Source organism: Lactuca sativa, chromosome 4, assembly GCF_002870075.4.
Source record: "Lactuca sativa cultivar Salinas chromosome 4, Lsat_Salinas_v11, whole genome shotgun sequence".
In the NCBI taxonomy this organism is placed as follows: domain Eukaryota; kingdom Viridiplantae; phylum Streptophyta; class Magnoliopsida; order Asterales; family Asteraceae; genus Lactuca; species Lactuca sativa.
In genome coordinates, this window is record NC_056626.2 from 390,434,318 (window position 1) to 390,447,274 (window position 12,957).

Sequence of the window (12,957 nt, forward strand, 5' to 3'; positions counted from 1 at the left end):
ACACAGACACTTTAAAGTCTCTCTTGACTTTGAAGGAAGAGATTCGTGCTCGGGATCCACTGTTTCGTGTCTATATTGACATCACAAATTCCCACATAGATGTTGCTTTATTTCCTCATCTTTGACACACTATGCACGGAAATCTTTTTGATTTTCCAAAAGTCTGGTTCGGTTTACTAAAAGCTACTTTTCTTTATGTAGCTCCGGTTCTTAATGCTATATTCACAAGGGGATGCTGTGGTTTTTCTAAGTGTTTGTTTTTATTTAATGACGACAGCTCATTTTAAAGATAAGATGATGACTCAGCCAGGAGACTAAAGGTTTCAAGAATTCAAAAAGGTATTTGATGGGAAGGCGTGCTAAATGGAACCGTTTTTCTCTCTCATGCGTAATCATCGGGGTTGCCAACTGTCACGCTTCAATCAACTCAGGAACCGATTCGCGTTTCAAGAAGATTTGGGGGCGAATTTTTTTCTCACCTCTATACATGGTATAAAGGGTTAACCCCTAGTCGTTTTACCTCTTTACTGCACTCAAAATTCTGAGAGCAAACAAAGACGATTTTCTCCCACTGTTCATCTTCTTCTTCGAAGCATTCAACAATGGCGGATTCCTCCTCTGTTCATGAAACCTCCAACATTCTCCCAATCCGACCCCAGCAAAGCTTGGTCATTGATCTCACCCATGTTTCCTATGATGACTTCATGTATCCCATAGTGGAGTGTTTCAAATACTCTCCACTGGTTCTCGCACTGTCCAAGGTCAAAACTGTGCCAATGGAATGTCTATCCCAGATTTTCTCCACAGCCCACTACGATAAATCTGTTGATCGCATCTACTTCGACATCCTTGATACCAAAACCTCCATCTCAAAGCAACGATTTTGCTCGCTTCTAGGGTTTGAACCTGATGAATCGAGGGTTAACCCTGATTCGATCTCTGTGGGTCAATTATTCTCCATGTTTTACGACATGGGTTACACTGAAATCCTTACCACTGTAACGAAGTTCAAGAAGTCGTGTCTTCCTCCTCAATGGAATGGCTTTTTCACGATATTGTTCAAGGGTTTATCCGATAAGAGTGCAGGTTCTGATGGGGCCAGTCGTTTATTCATGACGATTCTTTATGGGTTGTACAATGGGATCAACCTCGACTATGGCTCAATTCTATGGCAGCAGTTGATCCAAAGTCTCGCCTCTTCTTCTCGACACACAGAAATCTCCTATGCCAGGTTTTGGACGATGGTAACCAAATGGGCAATGGACAAGTATCATGTTCCAATAGTGGCCACTTCTCCACTCTCCTCGATTGGCGTCTTCCACACTACAAAGATCATTGTCACTGATCCTTCCAAGTTTCTCTTTGTTGGCTCAATTCCTGAGTCAATGTATGCTTGTGTATCAGGGGAGAGCCGCATCATCAAGACCTACAAGGAGTTTCTTCCTTCGGGTCCCAGAGAGCTGACTCCAGAGATGCTTCAGTCCATCAACGAGGCCGACAAACCTGCACCCAGGGGCAAGAAACCAGAAAAAGGGAAAGACAAGAAAGTGGTCAATGGGGCGAAAGGCCCTTCTCCTAAAAAGAGAAAACCAACGAAGGCAGCCCAATCACCTCCACCAAAGAAGAGGAAAACCCAGCCTAGAAGAAAACTTGTTCTTGCTTCTTCCTCAAGCGAATCAGAGGATGAAAGTTCAGACTCAGAGGAGTCGGTTCAAGGCGACTCTCCTCCCCGTTCACCTTCACATGAGGTACCAATCACAATCGAACCTGTCTCTTATCCACTTATCACTATCTCTATTTCCATTCCCCTCGTAACTTCCTCCACTCATAGTCCACCCACATCCATTCCTGTACCACCTCCCATTTTCTCAAACGCTACAACAACAACAACCACTGGAGTTCGAACCAACGTATCTGATACGGGGGCTCGTACTTCAGCTCCCGAATACACACCTGCAACCGAACATACTTCCACACCCGAAGCTACTCCCACAACCGAACCTCTACCATCACCTTCATCTCCTAATCACTCAGCCGAAACCGAGGCATTTCTGGGAGGGGAAGATCTGACCTTCGATTATGTTTACTACAGTCCCTACCAGGTTCAAAGAGATGATGATGATGATGCTCCCATCATCAAAAAGCACATCAAGGAACTTCATGAGAAAATTGATAATCTCATTGCTTCTTCCTCATCCTCTCGGTCCCATATCACAAAAGCTGCCATTCAGGGGATGGTTGATACTTTCACCAAGGCACACGAAGCCTCTATCCACTCTGCTACTGTTGCTATAGATACATCCACAAAGGCTTGTGTTGCTGCGACCGAAAAGGTCAAAAAACTATTTCAAGATGCTAACATCTTTTTGGAGTCTTTGCAGGGGGCCACTGAATCTAATGCAACGAAGGTTCATTCAGTTGTTTGGAAGCTGGCTACTTCATTTGAATCAGAAAAGCATCATTTTGCCAGTCTTCGTCAGACCCTTGAAGCTGACAACAAATCTTTCCAGGCAGCCGTTGAGGGTCGCTTGACCAAGCTCCAAGAAGACCTTGCCTCGGAAAACTCAGTGATGGATGCGCTTGCATGCAAAACAACTGCCCTAAAGATCAAGAGTCTTCAGCTTTCCCAATCTGAAAAGGAGGTTAATTCTCTGCGATCTAAGCGAGCCGTCATTTCGAGTTGTGTTTCGGATGTCCACGGAGCCCTCTCAAATATTATTGAAGTGCATGACCCAATTCTCAACTACTCAGTGAGGCGAACTCTTGTTGAGAAACTTGCTCCTGCCCTTGCCTTACTCAGCAAAATTGAGGGGCTTCCTGAGCCAGTGGTCCATCCAAAACAAGGGGGAGAAGGAGCTTCAAAGGGCAGTAATCAATCTCAACCTCCTCCTGTCTTCACCGCTCAATCTCAACCGCCTCCTACTTCTTCATCAGCTCCAGCTAAAGCAACCGAACCACCAACAACTGGTCATGCTTCAGGTTCGGGTGCTCAAGACAAAGGCAAAAAGGTTCTCGATGACAGTGATGGAGACGACGACAAAGAAACCATTGCTGATATCTTGAAGAAACAGGCCACGGACAAGGAACCAGACATGAGTGCTCGGATCGCTAAGGAGGCCGAAGCAAATGAAAGGAGGATGAAGGAGGCTCATGATCTCCTTGAAAGTCGAAAAACCCTATTCCCTCCATGGACTCTTGAGAAGCTTATCAAAGAAGCTATCGAGTCCCCCAGCATCCTCTGGCTTGAACCAGTGATCTCTTTGGACAGGGTTAATTCTGTTGACTCTCAGTTCGACATGCCCTTGACCCGAAAGGCTTTTATATTTCATGCATTTCCCCACATTGCTGAATTCCCTCATCCTCACCCGAAGGTCGACAGGGAACTTATTGACTTCTATCTGAGGTTTGCTCAGCCTCAGTATCAGACATGGAGTGCACAGAAGATCGTCAACGTTCGGGTCCTCAAACCCTTTCAGGAGGGTAACTTCACGAACGTCCGATTCAAGGTTTTGAGGGGGTAAGAAAAAGCCGAACATGCCATTTCTCTCGCTGATCTTCCTAATCTGAATCCTCACGATTGGATCATCTTGCATAACATCCTCCTCACCAATGAAGCTAAATATGGGCTGATCATTGATCACTTCAAGAGAATGTTGGTTTGTTATTTCATGGAGGTTGCTAAGATGGATCAGGAAATTGCTAGTGTATTCAGGAAGAAGCCCACCATCTCCCCAGTCGGTTCTGCAAGCGATCTGAATAAAATGCAGATGGGGAGGATTGATCCAAAGCGAAACTCAGTTATGTTCACCAGGAATGAAGGACAAAAATGTCTGTTCGCCTTGGCTGACAAACATCTTTATACCACTGCGTGTTTGGAGCATGTTCTGGGGATCATCAATCGGTGTAAGCTGAATTTTGAAGATGATAAGAAGTACTTCAATGACATGATCCATTGGTATATTCGTTTCAGACAAACTATTCTTGCCATCATTCCATGTCTGTTCGAAACCACGAAGAAGGTTAATGCAGCAGGATCCAGTAAGCCAAAGTAGAGTCTCGCTCCAATTGACGCAAAGCGGGAGATTGTTGGGTCCATTATGTGTTGCGTCTTGGGCTCGGTCCATAGTCCAATTTTGTATCCGGAATGGTCCTGTCCATCCATGATTTATTAATTAGGGTTTAATATTTATAGATGCTTGCATGCATCTTTGTACGTAGCTTTTTAGTCGATCATTCATAGCGATTATAGTTTTTTATCGATTGTAACCCTAAAAGCCTCTACAACGGAAGTTCTTTATCGAGCTCTACTGAGGCACGAATCTATTGAATCATTCAGCTTATTTTTGATTCATTCTCTTGTTCGTTATTCTGTTTGCATTATTCTGATTAACCTGTGTGAGATCTAATCGATCAAAGAGTTTTTCAACTCATCAATTGGTATCAGAGCAGGAGGCTGTCAAAGTCTCATTACATACAAAACAGAGACCCAATGACAAAATGTCAACTGCTAAATAAAACTACACATTTACAAAATAGATCACTAAGCTTTTAGTGTTTTAATTGTTTTGTTTTTTAACCTTTTTAATTGTCTTCTTTCATATTGTAGTTTTAAATTCTTTGTTTTATATGATTTTACTTTAAGCATTTCAAGGTTTTAGTACTTAAGTCATTTTCATACATACATACATATATATATATATATATATATATATATATAATAATTTTTTTTTATTTTTGACAATTAATTAATGCATCTTAATTTTATAAGATTCTTCCAAATGGGAGTGCTTAGAATCCAGGCATGGGATATTCCTTTTGATGTCTTCATATTCTCAGCACATAAACACAAGGAAGAATTTGAAGCCCTACAAGATACTTTATAGGTTTTGGAACATAAGGGCATTTTAGTTCATTACTGCGATTAAATATGGTGTAAGTGCTTTTGCACCAGTTATTTCTTTAAAACTCCTTTTGGTACAAAAGAGTTGGAGTATTTGGTAAATTGTGTATATATGTGTAATAATGGAAAGATTGATGATTACTTATTTACTTGAAGTCTAAAGCCTAATATTTTCCTCCTATTTATTTATCATTTGAAGGTGGTTTGTGGAATATGCTTTGAATCTCATTTTTTATCATCAATTTCATCTGTAAAGTACCTAAGCTAACAAATGACTTTATTTTTTGTAAGAAATAAATCTTTGATTTCATGTTAAGATAAGCATAAAATAGACAAATAGATCATGGTCGAAGATAATATATTATTTAAAAACAAATGGAATTTTAGAAGTTATTCATATGATTTTATACATGCCTTTATCTAATATTTTACTTTAACATTTTTTTCTTCAATTTATAGCATTGTACTTTGGATAATATATCCAATCGTAGCATTCTACCATTGAGTATATTTCTTATTAGCTCATTATACTTATAAATATTTTAGATACTTTAGCTAATACTACTTGCATTTTTTTTCATAATACAATTTTCTTTTTGTGGAATCATTATATTCATTTACGATCATATATTGTGGATGGTTTACAAATAAATTAGTTAACTTAGTTATTATATCATAACATAATTTGATCTTTGAATAGATGGTCTCTACTCTAAAATGGTCAAATCATTAATTAATATTACTTTGCTTTTGGTCAAAAGTGGTTCACAAATTGATTTTTAAAAGAGTAATGATACTTTGCAAAGTCTATGAGTTACTTTACAATTATACTTATATTTTGTGGACATTCATGTTCACTGATTTAAATTTAAATACAAAAACAAATAAAAAATGATTTTATTTTGTATGTAATTGAATATTTGTAAATTCATAGTTTTTATGTTATTTTTTAAAATAATCAATATAAAATTCTAAACAAAATTTATATCTTTTATTTTCTTTAATTAATTCATACATTTTTCTAATGGTTGCAGCATATTTACTATATGAAGATCTTCTATAAATTTTGTATATTTAATTTACTGTTTCCTAATATTCTATACTCCCTTTTTAAATGAAAATCGTATATTAAAATTAATTTCAGTTGTAATCTTTTAAATCCCTTAAAATCAGGAAAAAAATTATCCAATAAAAATGCAACAACAATAAAATCATAAAATCGGGGAGTATATATATAAATTTACCTTAGAATGTGAAATCCATAATTTTGAAAGTCCTCATTCGTCTTCTTTATGTTTCAATTGCTTCTGCGATTCTTTTTTCATCAAAGTTACATCAAACTGCTTCATACAAGTTCTAATCCTCATTCCAGTTCACACGTCAACTACTTTTCATTTTAAAGCCATCTTACTTCCTGCAAGATTTCCATATTCATATGTCAGGTTAGTATTATGAGTTTAGATTACATTGGTTTCTCTATGAATTTATGGTTGAAATTTACATCAAACTGCTTCATACAAGTTCTAACAAACTTTTGTGTTCGCGGTTTTTGAATATCTTCATCTGTTATGATATCTACAAATAATAGAGCAAAATGTGTTATCTCTTGTGAAACAGATGTCACAAACCGATGTTTAATCAAAATATATAAATAGTCGAACAAAAAGTGTTACCGAAATCTAAATAGACTTTCATTGTTACTAACTGTAACAAAATATATTGGAATAGATGTTTACGATCAATAATCCATTTTTAATCATCACGATTTTCGTGTATGACACGATTTTACCTTCATTGTTTCCATGGAGAACTAGGGTTTTACCCCTGATATCATCCGAACGCCAAATTGGTTGAAATTGGGGAAAGAGCAGATGGAAATGGAATAAGCCCTAGGTTGGAAATGAGGATGATGAGTCATGATGCACATCAGGGTAATAGTTGATGGTGGCACTGGAAGAAGCAGAGTCTACCTTTGGATTGTATTTTTTCATCCTGACGGAGACCAAATCGGAGGAGGAGACGACATCGTAGATGAAATCTTCTAGGTTCCCTTTCATGCGTTGTTGATTGCGATCGATTGTGGGGGATCGAGGAGAGTCATTGACGGCTAATCTTCGATGACCGTCTATGGCCGATTGGAGTCGTTGTAAACAAACACCCAAATTTCAGATTTTCTATGAAACCAATTGGGTTTTAACCTTACTGATACGAAAACACAAACACAGAGAGAGAAAGATAGACAGAGTGAGTGATGAATAAGACGTTTGTAGAGAGAGAGTTGTTGGTAGAGTATTGAGACTTCTTTTGCTGGAGTTCTTTCTGCAACTACAACACATGTGACGACTGACACTAAGTGCCCATTTCAAATCATATTTTATCCGACTCCGACCCATATCTACATTTGTATCTGAATCCGACTCATGTTAACTTTAATATTTTTAGTTAAAGTCTCGTTTACACAATATAAACAAATATAAAATTTCTATTTTATATTATTTAAAATTTTAAAGATTTCAATTGAGTAATTTTTTTAAAAAATATTATACATGAGTAAATTAATATTTGCAAATTTTGTTACACATTTTAATAAACAAATTAAGAAAGGTAACTTTATAAATACATTTACTTTATTATTATTATTTATTTATTTTTAACTAACTTCAATTGTATTATATAAACATATTCTTTACCTAATTTCACATTTCATATCCTATCCTATGTCTTCTTATGCAGAAAACAACAGTAACATGTACCACATGCAGGCCAGGGAGAAAAGAAGACAAAGAAAAATATATTTGGAAAATAAAAGATCGAAGAAAATAAAAACAACATCGAACGTTCCAAGTACATCATTACAGCATCTCTTCAAAAATATCATTAACTGTAACCATATTAGTATTTTATATTCTATGTTTTACTATTAGATAGTTGTATACATATATTTACAAGTTTTATAAGTTGTTGCTATTTGCATATCAATCAACCAACATTGTTCGTCAAACTCAAAATGTCAATTCATTTACAACACCTGCAATGCATAACACAAACATACAATACTGTCCTTCCTTTACAGATGTTAGAACTCCATTTTCTAACATTACAAATGTTATAAATCCGTTATCTAACATTAGAAATGGTAATTATTTATTGTTTTTAAAATATGCTATTAACCATTTTTTATATAATCGGGATATATATATATATATATATATATATATATATATATATATATTTGGTCAGATAACATCAGTTTCGATTAATATACCACTTACAAGTTAGCAAACGAAAGACAGTACCATGTATATATATATATATATATATATATATATATATATATATATATTATTTTTGGTCAGATAACATCAGTTTCGATAAATATACCACTTCCAAGTTAGCAAACAAAAGATAGTACCATGTACTTTCAAATGAAATGACATTAAAAAATGCATCTACAGTAACCACTTCTTCATCATCAATCAAGTTATATCCATGATGTCGTAAAATACAAACGAAGACGAGACATTTATCCCCTATCTCATTGATTGATTTGACAAAAGATGTAGAAAATATGCATCAAGTGAACGATGAAAATCTTATAGTTGGTATCTCAAATGGTAATCAAAAAATAATATCCATTTTACATTTCAAATACCATGTTGTATATAATTATAAAATTCATTGATATTTTATTCAATGCTTTTATTTTACAGAATATTTGGATCATGGTGATCAAGATGTTGTATGCCAAACATGTCGTGCAAAGTTATGGAGAAATGAATCCATTAGAGGTAAAGAAAAGGGGAACATGGATTATTCATTATGTTGTGCTTACGATAAATTTCAACTTCCAGATTTAAAGAATGCACCCCCGACTTATGAAAGAATGTTCCGAAATATGGATTCAAAAAGCAAACACTTCATGAAAAATATTCGACGTTACAATTCAATGTTTTCTTTTACGTCGATGGGTGGTAAAATTGATTCTTCAATCAATAGAGGAAACGCTCCATACATTTTAAGATTGGGTGGTCAAAATTATCATAGTATTGGAAGTCTTTTACCAGCAAAAGGATCGGAACCAAAATTCTCTCAATTATACATTATGACACTGACAACGAAATTAAAAATAGACAAAGATGTTTTCGGTATTTTTTCAAACTTCTTACTCATAATTTATTATTATTATTATTATTATTATTATTATTATTATATATATATATATATATTACTAATATTATGTGTAAATTTATTTATTTTAGTGGGGAAAAGGATCAATCAACATCAATTGATAGTGATATTATTGAAGATATTAAGGTGATGTTGGATTCAAATAATGTCTTTGTTAGATCTCATAGGATGGTAAGAGATACTTTTCAGAAAAATCCAGAAGTTGATATGAAATTACAACTTATCGGGAGAAGGGAGCAAGATGGAAAAACATATAACCTACCGACTGCTTATGAGGTTGTTGCTTTAATTATTGGTGACATTTCGGATTCAATCGAAAAGAGGGATATCGTCGTTCAAACAAAAAATGGTTCTCTACAACGTATCAATGAATTGCATCCTTCGTACCTTCCTCTCCAATATCCATTGTTATTTCCATATGGGGATGATGGTTATAGTGTTGACATTCTTCATAGAGGTGTGTCATTTACGACCGACAACAAGCGTGCGAAATGTACAATGAGAGAATATTTCGCTTATAGGATTCAAGACAGAGATCATTCGTTCTCTCTCATACTTAATTCAAGAAGGTTGTTTCAACAGTTTCTGGTAGATGCCTATACTATGATGGAAACGGAGAGATTGTACTACATACGTAGGCAACAACATGTTCTTAGATGTGATTCTTATGAAAATTTACGTAACCAAAAAGCTCAAGGAACGCCTGATATCTCGAATGTCGGCCAACATGTCATATTACCTTCATCCTTTACCGGTGGTGCACGCTATATGCTGCAAAACTATTTGGATGTCATGTCATTATGTAAATGGTTTGGATATCCTGATTTCTTCATAACATTTACCTGTAATCCCAAATGGCCTGAGATTAAAAGGTTTCTTAAGGATACTTCACTTCAACCAGAAGACAGGCCTGATATACTATGTAGGTTGTTCAAGATCAAGCTTGATGCATTCATTAAAGACTTAAGGGAGAATCAAATTTTCGGCAAAGTTCAAGCATGTAATTAAAACTATATTTTTTAATTTTTTATAAAACATTGATCTTATTATTATATTTTAAATATGTTTTAAAATCTAATCACATTTTCTTTTTTTGGCAAATTCTTTTACAGATGTTTATACCATTGAATTTCAAAAAAGAGGTTTGCCGCATAGTCATATATGTCTATTCATGCATTCTGACAACAAGCTATCAACTGTTGAACTTATCGATTCGATAATTTCAGCAGAGATACCAGACAGAATTGAAGATCCTGAATTGTATTCACTTGTAAATGAGTTTATGATTTATGGTCCATGTGGAGCTGAAAATATGAATTGTCCATGCATGATGGATAAAAAGTGCTCTAAAAACTTTCCCAAACAATTCTATAATCATTCTTCTGTTGGTCAGAATGGTTTTCCGTTATATAGGCGAAGAAACGATGGTCATTTTGTAGAAAAATCAAGTGTAAGGTTGGATAATAGAAATGTTGTTCCATACAACAAATATCTATTGAAAAGATACCAGAAACATATTAATATTGAATGGTGCAATCAAGGATCTTCTATAAAGTATTTGTTTAAATACATAAATAAGGGCCCTGATAGAGCTACAGTTGTTGTTGTACCAACCAACAATGAATGTGAAAATAATGATGTGGTCGATGAAATAGCTTAATATTATGATTGTAGATATTTATCAGCATGTGAAGCATCATGGCGAATTTTTAAATATGATGTTCATTGCAGATATCCTTCTGTTGTTAGACTACCTTTTCATCTTCCTAATCAACAACAGATTGCATATGGCGATGACGATGATATTGATGATGTTTTTGACAAACCTTCTGTTGCGGCTTCAAAGTTCACATCTTGGATGGAGTGTAATGCAATCGAAAATGAAGCACGAAAACTCACATATGTTGAATTCCCTACAAAGTTTGTTTGGATATTAAATGGTCGGTTTTGGAAGTGAAGGAAAGTAGGAAAAGCCATCGGTAGAATTCATTCTGTTTTCACCTAAACTAGGTGAAGCATATTTCTTAAGGATTCTTTTAAATAAAGTAAAAGGTCCAACATCATTTGATGAAATTTTCACGATAAATGGTCAAACACATTCTTCTTTTAGAGATGCTTGTTATGCACTCGGGCTATTAGATGATGACAAGGAATACATTGATGCAATTAAAGAAGCAAGTCATTATGGATCTGGTTTTTATCTACGCTTCTTATTTGCTACATTGTTGATGTGTAATAGTATATCTAAACCAGAGGTCGTTTGGGAAAATACATGGGAATGTTTGGCAGATGGAATTGTTGGATTAGTGTCTAAGTCCATAACTATTTTGGTATGTACTTGACCCGATGGTGCATGGTCCTTTTGGGTTGCCTTCACCAAAGCAACTTGATAGGATGAATTATGGAGAGAAAGGATTAAATATGATTTATTAATATATTATGAGAATAATATATTAAAGGAGAAATCATATTGTTTAATTAATATTAGCCAAGAATTAATAAGAATTAAGTTTGTGGCTAAAAGAGATTAATTAAACTTAAGGGACTGGAATTATAATTATAATATAATTGCAATAGGGCTATGGATTGCCTTATATTATAAGGTTGGACGAATTCTATGGGGAAACCCATTAGAAATCGTCCAAGGCCTTTAAGGAAAGGAGTTCATGGGTTGCTTAGGGCTTAAGCATCCAAATTAGGGTTTCCTTGTTAGATAACCCTAATAGCCTCACTATATATAGAACCCTTATGCCCCAAAAACGTGGTGAACTTGTTCTCTAGGGTTTCCACACGTTTTTGGGCAGCCTCCTTCTCTTCTCCTCTTCATCCTCTTGCTCTTGGTGTTTGTGAACCATTAGAGGAGTGACATTTGTGACTCTAGGCTTTCTAAAGTCAATACAAGGAGGATTTGGGATTGTTATTGCTACATAACAATCAAGGTAATAACTTAAACCCATTCTTATGTTAATATGATTACTTGTATGCTAGAACTAGGGTTAATAGTCTTGGATAAATTGCATGTACAATAGAGAAACCTAGATCCAAGCATTAGGGTTTGTATGAGCACATAGGATGTTCTTATGACTAAAACCCATCAGAAATTCTATATAGCCAACGACAAAGATTTAAGTCTGCATGTATTACATTTTTTCTTATTTTTTATTTAAATTAATTTCTTTTTATTATTCAACACCCATTAAATAATTAGTAATAAAATTATTAAATATCGACCACATATTTTATTAATTATTTAATATTTTCGTGCAGAATTGTCACTCGGAGTAGATGAATTTAAGAACTTAAGTTTGTTCGAAATACAACAAATTTTACTACGAAACAACTCTACTCTCAAAAACTTCAAAAACATGCCATAACTAGATGTTGAATCCGTTTCTTCTTCAAACAATCGACTTATCACCGAGGAGCTAGATTACGACATTCCCGTTATAAAGAATGACTATAATCGTATGTTTCTTGCATTAACAAATGAGCAACGTAACATTTTCCTAAACATCATGAGTGCTATTCAAGAAAATAAAGGAGGTCTTCTTTGTTTACGGTTATGGTGGAACGGGTAAAACTTTTTTATGGAAAACAATATCTGCAGCAATTAGATCTGAAGGAAATATTGTATTAAATGTTGCTTCAAGCGGTATTGCTTCCTTATTATTGCCTGGTGGTAGAACAACACACTCTCGATTTATAATTCCATTTGAACTTACAGAGGATTCTTTTTGTAACATAAATCCAGACAGTGAGTTGGCTAGCTTAATAAGAAAAACCTCTTTAATAATTTGGGATGAAGCACCTATGGTTCATAAGCATGAATTTGAAGCTTTAGATCGAACTTTGAAGGATTTATTAAGGTG